General features: G+C 39.9%; 1 pseudogene; it reads left to right on the forward strand.

Annotated features, from left to right (window-relative positions):
* The first annotated feature begins 1,575 nt into the window (after window positions 1–1,575).
* Window positions 1,576–5,501, forward strand: LOC106957701 (NXPE family member 3-like; annotated as a pseudogene).
* Window positions 5,502–7,252: the final 1,751 nt, after the last annotated feature.

A 7,252-nucleotide genomic window follows, 5' to 3' on the forward strand; every position in this document is an offset into this window, starting at 1 on the left:
TTCTTTTCTCTCTTTTTTAATCCTCTTCCATACTGAAGCAATAAACTAAAATAAAATAAAAAAATTAGAAAATTAACTCAATCACACATTTTAAGTGCTTTGTCAAGTGCATTTTCTGAAGCTGATGGGAAAGTCTACCAATTGTCTGTACCCCCTTGTCCTGTAGAGGGGTCAAGGGGGCTGCTGGTGCCTATCTCCAGCTGATGTTCTGGGCGAGAGGCAGGGTACACCCTGGACAGGTCGCCAGTCTGTCACAGGGCAACACAGGACACACAACCATGCACACACACACTCACACCTAGGGAGAATTTGGAGAGCCCAGTTAACCTGACAGTCATGTTTTTGGACTGTGGGAGGAAACCGGAGTACCCGGAGAAAACCCACGCATGCACAGGGAGAACATGCAAACTCCATGCAGAAAGACCCCGGGCTGGGAATTGAACCCAGAACCTTCTTGCTGCAAGGCAACAGTGCTAACTACTGCACCACTGTGCAGCCTGGTATGCATGAAATTGTTGGGTGTAATAAAACAAAGTTGTCATGTGTTAGAAAGTAAAACGATGACAATCAGCCATTGAGCTGAACTTTCTAAGTCGAATTTGAAAGTTATATTAACGTTTGTCTTGACTGTCATTCTGTGCTTTTGTTACAAAATATCCTCTGAACCGTACAAACTTGTCTTGTGACAAAGTAGGCTTCTTTATCTTTTGTTCCTTTTATGCTTTGTGTGTGTTAACGCAGAGTGAGGTCCAGTCATGGCTGTCAAAGGAAGGCCGTGCTTCCAGAAATCGCTACCCTATGAAGTATGGCTTGATCTTCCTCCTCTTGGCTGTGTGTGTGTTGTGCTTCACGCTGTACAACATGGACGTCAGCGATCACAAGAGCTGCATATTAACCAGGGTGAAGTTTATTTTTTTTAATTTTTGGTTAACATCTCACAATCTTAAAGCTTTATGTATTGCTTTGAGCCGTCGTTTTCTCCTCTGCACACTTCGAAACCACCGCAGCTTTTCAGTCTTTGTACAGCTTAAACTGACAGATTAAAGACACAGGACAAAATGACATGCAGCTTTTTGAAAACAGTCAAAACTAATTATTTTTCTCTTGTACAAATAAGTGTCAGCTTAAGGGTGTTCACATTCGTGCAACTAAGCTATCGGGGCGTTTGTATTGTTCTCGCACAAGTTGTTCAAGGTATCAAAGGAGGGAGGTGTGTCTGAACGTATTTGTCCTTTTCACTTCACAGAAACCCTGCATTTTGAAGGAGGTGTGTACATGTTTTCTATCCGCTTTGCTTTTATGAACAATTCTTCTAATCAAATTGTTTCATCTTGAACTGAAAAGTAAATTCACAGAAGACAAATCAAACAGGATCAAACATCAACAGGGATAAACAGAAACATAGTTTAAGCTTTTTTTTTATTTCATTTTTCTTTATCTTCATAATAACAGTATAGGAACCTTGCATGAAAAGCAGTTGCTGTAGATTATCAGATAAAGATATTAACATTATAAACTGACCAGGATTATGCACTGAAATTATGATTGTAAGGCATTTCATTTGTCTAATCTTCTTTCATCCAGTTAAAGATTACAAACGGGTCCGTGACTCCGATAGCGACCATAACACCTATCAACGCCATCACTCCGTTACGTCCCTCTGAGCCAGCCAGCGTCTGCTCCTTCCACTCTGCGTCACCTGAAAACGTCAAAGAGGTCAACTTGTTGAAGGAGTCCATCGCCTGGCCTGAAACGCCGTCTGTACCGCCTGGCTTTTCCCTGAATGACACCAGTGATCCCGCTCACAGCACCTTCACCATTCTCCCACGGAGAGGAGGGGGAAGTTGGCACGTCGGGGATCAGCTGGAGGTTCTGATAAAAGTCTCTGACTTCCGTGGTCGCCCCAGGAAGTCTGGGGGAGACTTGCTGTACGCTCGGCTGCAGAACCGTGCTGTGTTTGCAGGCGTGGCGGGGAAAGTGTTTGATCATCGCAACGGTTCCTACACCGCTGTGTTCTCTTTACTCTGGGAAGGAGACGCAAAAGTTGAGGTAAGACTCAGAAGTTTTAACGACAAGTGTTGCAGTAAAGTGTTTCAGCTCCTTTTGTCACTTAGGTTCTCTCCACAGGAAACACAGTAAGAAGCTCTGAATAAGAAACATGTGAATCTTTGAAAAAACATATGTGGGTTTTTGTCAACCCAACAGTCAAATTATGTTTTATTGATAATTTAACTGAGTGAAAATGTTTTTACTCAGATAGCTTCTGTTGCTTCTTTTTTGCAACTCATGTTTGCAAAAAATTTTTTTAATCTCATCATCCATCCATTGTCGTACACGCTTATCCCTAGTCAGGTTGCAATGGGTGCTAGTGCCTATTCCCAACTGTCAATGGGCAAAAGGTAGGGTCACCCAGGACAGGTCAACTCAGACAAGACAAAGACTTGAGGAGAATTTACAGAGACCAGTTACCCTGATTGAGAACCCACACATGAACAGGGAAAACATTGCAAACTTCATGCAGAAAAACCTCCGGTCAAGAATCGAACCCAGGACCTTCATGCTGCAAGGCGACACTGCTACCAGCTGCGCCACTGTTATTACTTTTCATGTTGTCTATACGGTCAATGAATATTTTTTTGCGATCTGTAAATCAATTTTACATTTGAGGGAAAAAAAAGGAAAAACAGAATTTGTAAGAGTACAAACGTTTTCACAGCTCTAACCACATACGATTAAATATATACTTTACTTTATGGTTTAAAAAAACAATTACTAAATTGTTGTTGTTTTTTTTAATTCTCCTTTGTTTCTAAAAGGTGACCCTGGTTCACCCAGGTGAGGCGGTCACGGTTTTGGAAAGACTGACCAAAGAGCAGCCTGACAGAATTTATTTCGAAAGCATCTTTCGCTCAGGGTCCATCAAGGAAAGTACTGAATGCAACGTATGCCTCAAAGCTCCCAAACAGAAGCTGTGCAACTACACTGACCTCGACACGGGGGAGCCCTGGTTCTGCTACAAGCCAAAGAAGCTGAACTGTGACACCAGGATGACCCACTCCAAAGGAGGATTCAGGCAAAGAATAAAGCCCGTGGAAGAGCAGCTCTTTAAAAGGTAAGTGTACTGTTATGTGTACTCTCAACAATCTCTGTGTTGCCTGCAACATAAAACTTTAAAACACAAATTTGCACCTGAGATATGCTGTTGATCAGATCTTTACCCAAGTAATGAATGGATCAGATTACTTCTTTCTCTTCATAAATGAAAACATGGTTTTAAATGTTTTTTTCTTAGTTTTTCATTAAATTTGTCTTGAAGAAACAAGAAACAAAACAGAAGAAACAAGGGGTAATACTATTTTTCTCTGTACTGTAGAAGTGACACGTGATGCTGGGTATAGACTTTTTTCAGTAGAGGACATCATGTCCATTTTAAGAGTCTGTCCTCTGACCCTTGTCCCTGAGTATTTGTAATAGGAGACTCACCCTGGTGCCAATGCCTCAGAAATCACAGTGCCCCTGGATACTGAGGGTACTGCAAACCCCTCCATATAGAGCAGGAAAACCAGGGGGACAGAAAAAGTGACATTTGCTAGAACTAAGACACAGAATGTGAATAAGACAAAGATTTAATATTCCATGACAGTCTGTCGTCAATTTGCTTTGCTCTGCTGTAGTGGTGTCAATATGAAAGTCTCTATTCCGGGATCAGGACCTTCCAACATCAGCATTCTACCAGAACTAAAAGGTAAAATATGTTTAACTATTTGTTCTGTTGGCATAACTGTGAAATTTCTTATCGGGGAAGATATGAAGTTCCTTCTGAAGATTTTATCTTCCCCGTTTACATTCCAGGTGGAAAGAATGAAAACATGAAGACCGGTCCTGCCGGTTACTACTACCAGGGTGTGTGGCGAACACTAGATGGCACCACAGTCCGTCAGTTTAACAACGCCACAGCAATCAGCCAGTGCCTGAAAGGGAAGGCGCTCCACCTGTACGGAGACTCCACCATCAGACAGTGGTTTGAGTATTTGACCTCAACAACACCAGGTAAGATGCCCAATAGGAATGTCCAGCAACAACTGAAACTGCTTCATGCCGCAGCCTAATCTGTTCTGTGCAAACTTTCAGATCTCAAGATGTTTGACTTGAAAAGTCCAAAGCAAACGGGACCTTTCATGGCCTTGGATTTTAAAAACAACATCTTAGTGACGTTCCGGTGCCACGGCGCTCCCATTCGTTTCGGTAACCTGTTAATCAGTCAGATGCGTTACATTGCCAGTGAACTGAAAGGTTTGGTTGGCGGCACGAACACTGTGGTAGTAATAGGCATCTGGTCGCACTTCAGCACCTTCCCCGTTGAGGTCTACATCCGGCGCCTGCTGAGCATACGGACGGCAGTAAGGCAACTGCTCACCAGACATCCAGGTACGCTGGTCATCATCAGGACTGCGAACCCCAAAGCGCTGTCCCTCTATGAGACTCTGACCAACAGTGACTGGTTTTCAATTCAGCGTGACAAGATACTCAGAGCGATATTCAAAGGGATGAATGTGAAACTGGTCGACGCCTGGGAGATGTGCTTGGCCCACCACCTGCCACACAGCCTCCACCCACAGCCTCCCATCATAAAGAACATGATTGATGTTGTTTTGTCCCACACCTGTCCCCTTGGTGAGAGTTCTAAAGGTGCAATCAGTCAAAAAAAAGAAAGAAAAGAAAAACAGGTTAGGACCTCATAAAAAAACAACTATGCAGTCAAAGTCTATTTCTAGTGCGATGTCTACCACAACAGAAATGCCAACCAACAGTTCAGATGATGGAGTTATTCATTAACAAAACAGAAGTAGATTTAGTACATTTAACACTGGCATGTTTAAATAAAAAAGATTTTCTTAGACAAAGAACTCAATCAGCTTTTGCCTGGAACTTTCCCAGTTCCTTTTCATTTATATATAAAATATAAGACATCTTGAAAAAATCATTCAAGACTAATCTCTTGACTTGTTTGCCACAAAAATGTTCCTTTAGGAATAATAATGCTGTTCATCTTATCGTAAGCGAAATGTAAAGTTTCAAATTAATAGTCTAGAAACCATCAAGTAGCCTTACAGAGAATACCTGTATGTTGAGTTTTCCTAAGGTTGAGGCACGTTTCTTTTTTAATAATAATAATTGGCAACTGACTAGTTTTAAAAAAATATTACCTTTATTTAACACTGCTTTATTTGTACATTATATTATATTTGTTACACTAGGACACCAGTCACACCTATCAAGGCGTCCTGAGGATTTGTTAAAGGTGCAGCTTCTGTCACATATTTAGAAGTTTTTCTGTAAAGGTTCTTCTAAACTGTTTCTTGCGTTATTATTTATTTCTGTATATTTTGCTTTTACTCAAGCACATTTAAATAAAGTGACACTTTTGAAGTAGTATTTACTTATAATTGATTTCTTATGATAGTGCACAGATTAAATAAAGTTCTCTCAGGTTTGAGAGACAAAAAAATGTTGAGATAAAATTGATTTGCACAGTGAATTAGTTTCTAGGGGAGAGGACAGTTTATGGAGTAACACCAGGAAGTGGGGGAATCCACCAAATGGCTCAAAGAGCTAGTTTTCCAATTCATAAAACAAATTTGTACTTAGCTACAATTTTCAGGTTGAATATTATTTTGTACTTATTTGTGGGTGTAAAGCATCTTCCTTGATGTATTCACTCATGTTGCTTGTGTGTCCTTTTTCCCACCCTTGTTTCTTAGGACAAATAGTTCCTACACACACACACACACACACACACACACACACACAGCTGTGTGTTCATTATTAGATTACTAAAAATATGTTACCTAAAGCTGTGTTTTGTCTACCTGACCTGACTTTCTTTTGGGCTCATTTGGTGGATATTTCAAGTCACTTGCTCATAAATGAACTTTTGAAGACGTTTTTGTTTCTATTCTTCGAAGAAAAAAAAAATTTCAGACAATCAGATGCTATGGTACCAACAAGGTGCACTTAGTAAACTGTCCGGAGAATATAAACTGGCATATAATGAATAAATGTATGAGTATAAAATAAATTGTTTATGGATACATAAACGGTTGGTTGTTTATTAAAATATAGCCAACATCTAAAATGGTTGTCTTTCATTGTTTTATGTAATAAAATGAAATGTCCTGATTGAAAAGAAAATCTCCAAAGAAACCAAGTAGCCTAATGTGTAAGTTGGAAATTCCGTTTATAATTTTGGTTTCTTCTCCTCACAACAACTGGGGGAAAAACAAGAACACATGACTTGAAATGATTCTGATTCATGTGGATTCAATCCTTCTGGGAAGAAAGTAAGATAAGAAAGTCATGCATAGAGCATGAAGACCTTACCCATATTTTTATGTCCTCGCATATATAAAACCACTTGCACTCTCCAAAAATATAAGTGTTAATATTTCTGTCACATTTTATCAAGTCCAGACAAACTTTTTGTATATTGCAAGTTCTAAAAAGTTACACATTCATCTTCATTTTAAAAATTTCATCCAACAATGGATTGAAGCACAGAGTCAAGAAGTTATATATCCCCCTAGCCCCTAAGAAATAATTTATTTAAAGTTTTCATGTAATTCCAAAAACACAAATGATCTCATCATGCAAAAAAGTCAGGAAAATTAGTATTACAGCCTTCAAAAAATTTCACAAAGAAAACAATTATGTAGTTGATGAACTTCAATAAAAACTACAGGATACAAAGCACACCTGCCTACCTGGACTGACCAGGATTCTGACTTTATGGTCGTTCCATCGCTTATTCTTGGGAAAGTCATTGAGTTTCCATCAAACATTGAAAGCAAACCTTTGCACAAACTGTTTGGAATTTGAAAAGGACTACAACTGTTTGCTGATTTTTTTTTTCTATTTTTTTGAGAGCCAAGGAAAAATCAGGAGAGTGTGTGAACCTTCTGAAAAATTTCTAGTAATCTGTCCTATCCCAGCTGGTTCAAGTTTTCTAGCGCGCTACAGAGGACCTTACCTGATTAAGAGGAGCGTTGGTGACAGGGATTAGTCAGTATCTACCCCTGATCAAAGGCAGAGATCACGTTTGTGTCACCTTAATATGCTGGAGCCTTATGCTGAGGATAAATTCTTGCATAAATCTGTTACTTGTTTCCAGCGAACAATCTGACGCACACATGAACTCAGACGTGGACGTACAGGAGCTGTCCAGTGCTGAAACCAAAACGATGTCTTTTTCTAC

The sequence above is a fragment of the Poecilia latipinna genome, unplaced genomic scaffold (assembly GCF_001443285.1).
Source record: "Poecilia latipinna isolate Pla-1442-1.1 unplaced genomic scaffold, P_latipinna-1.0 Scaffold928, whole genome shotgun sequence".
NCBI classification, from domain to species: Eukaryota; Metazoa; Chordata; class Actinopteri; order Cyprinodontiformes; family Poeciliidae; genus Poecilia; species Poecilia latipinna.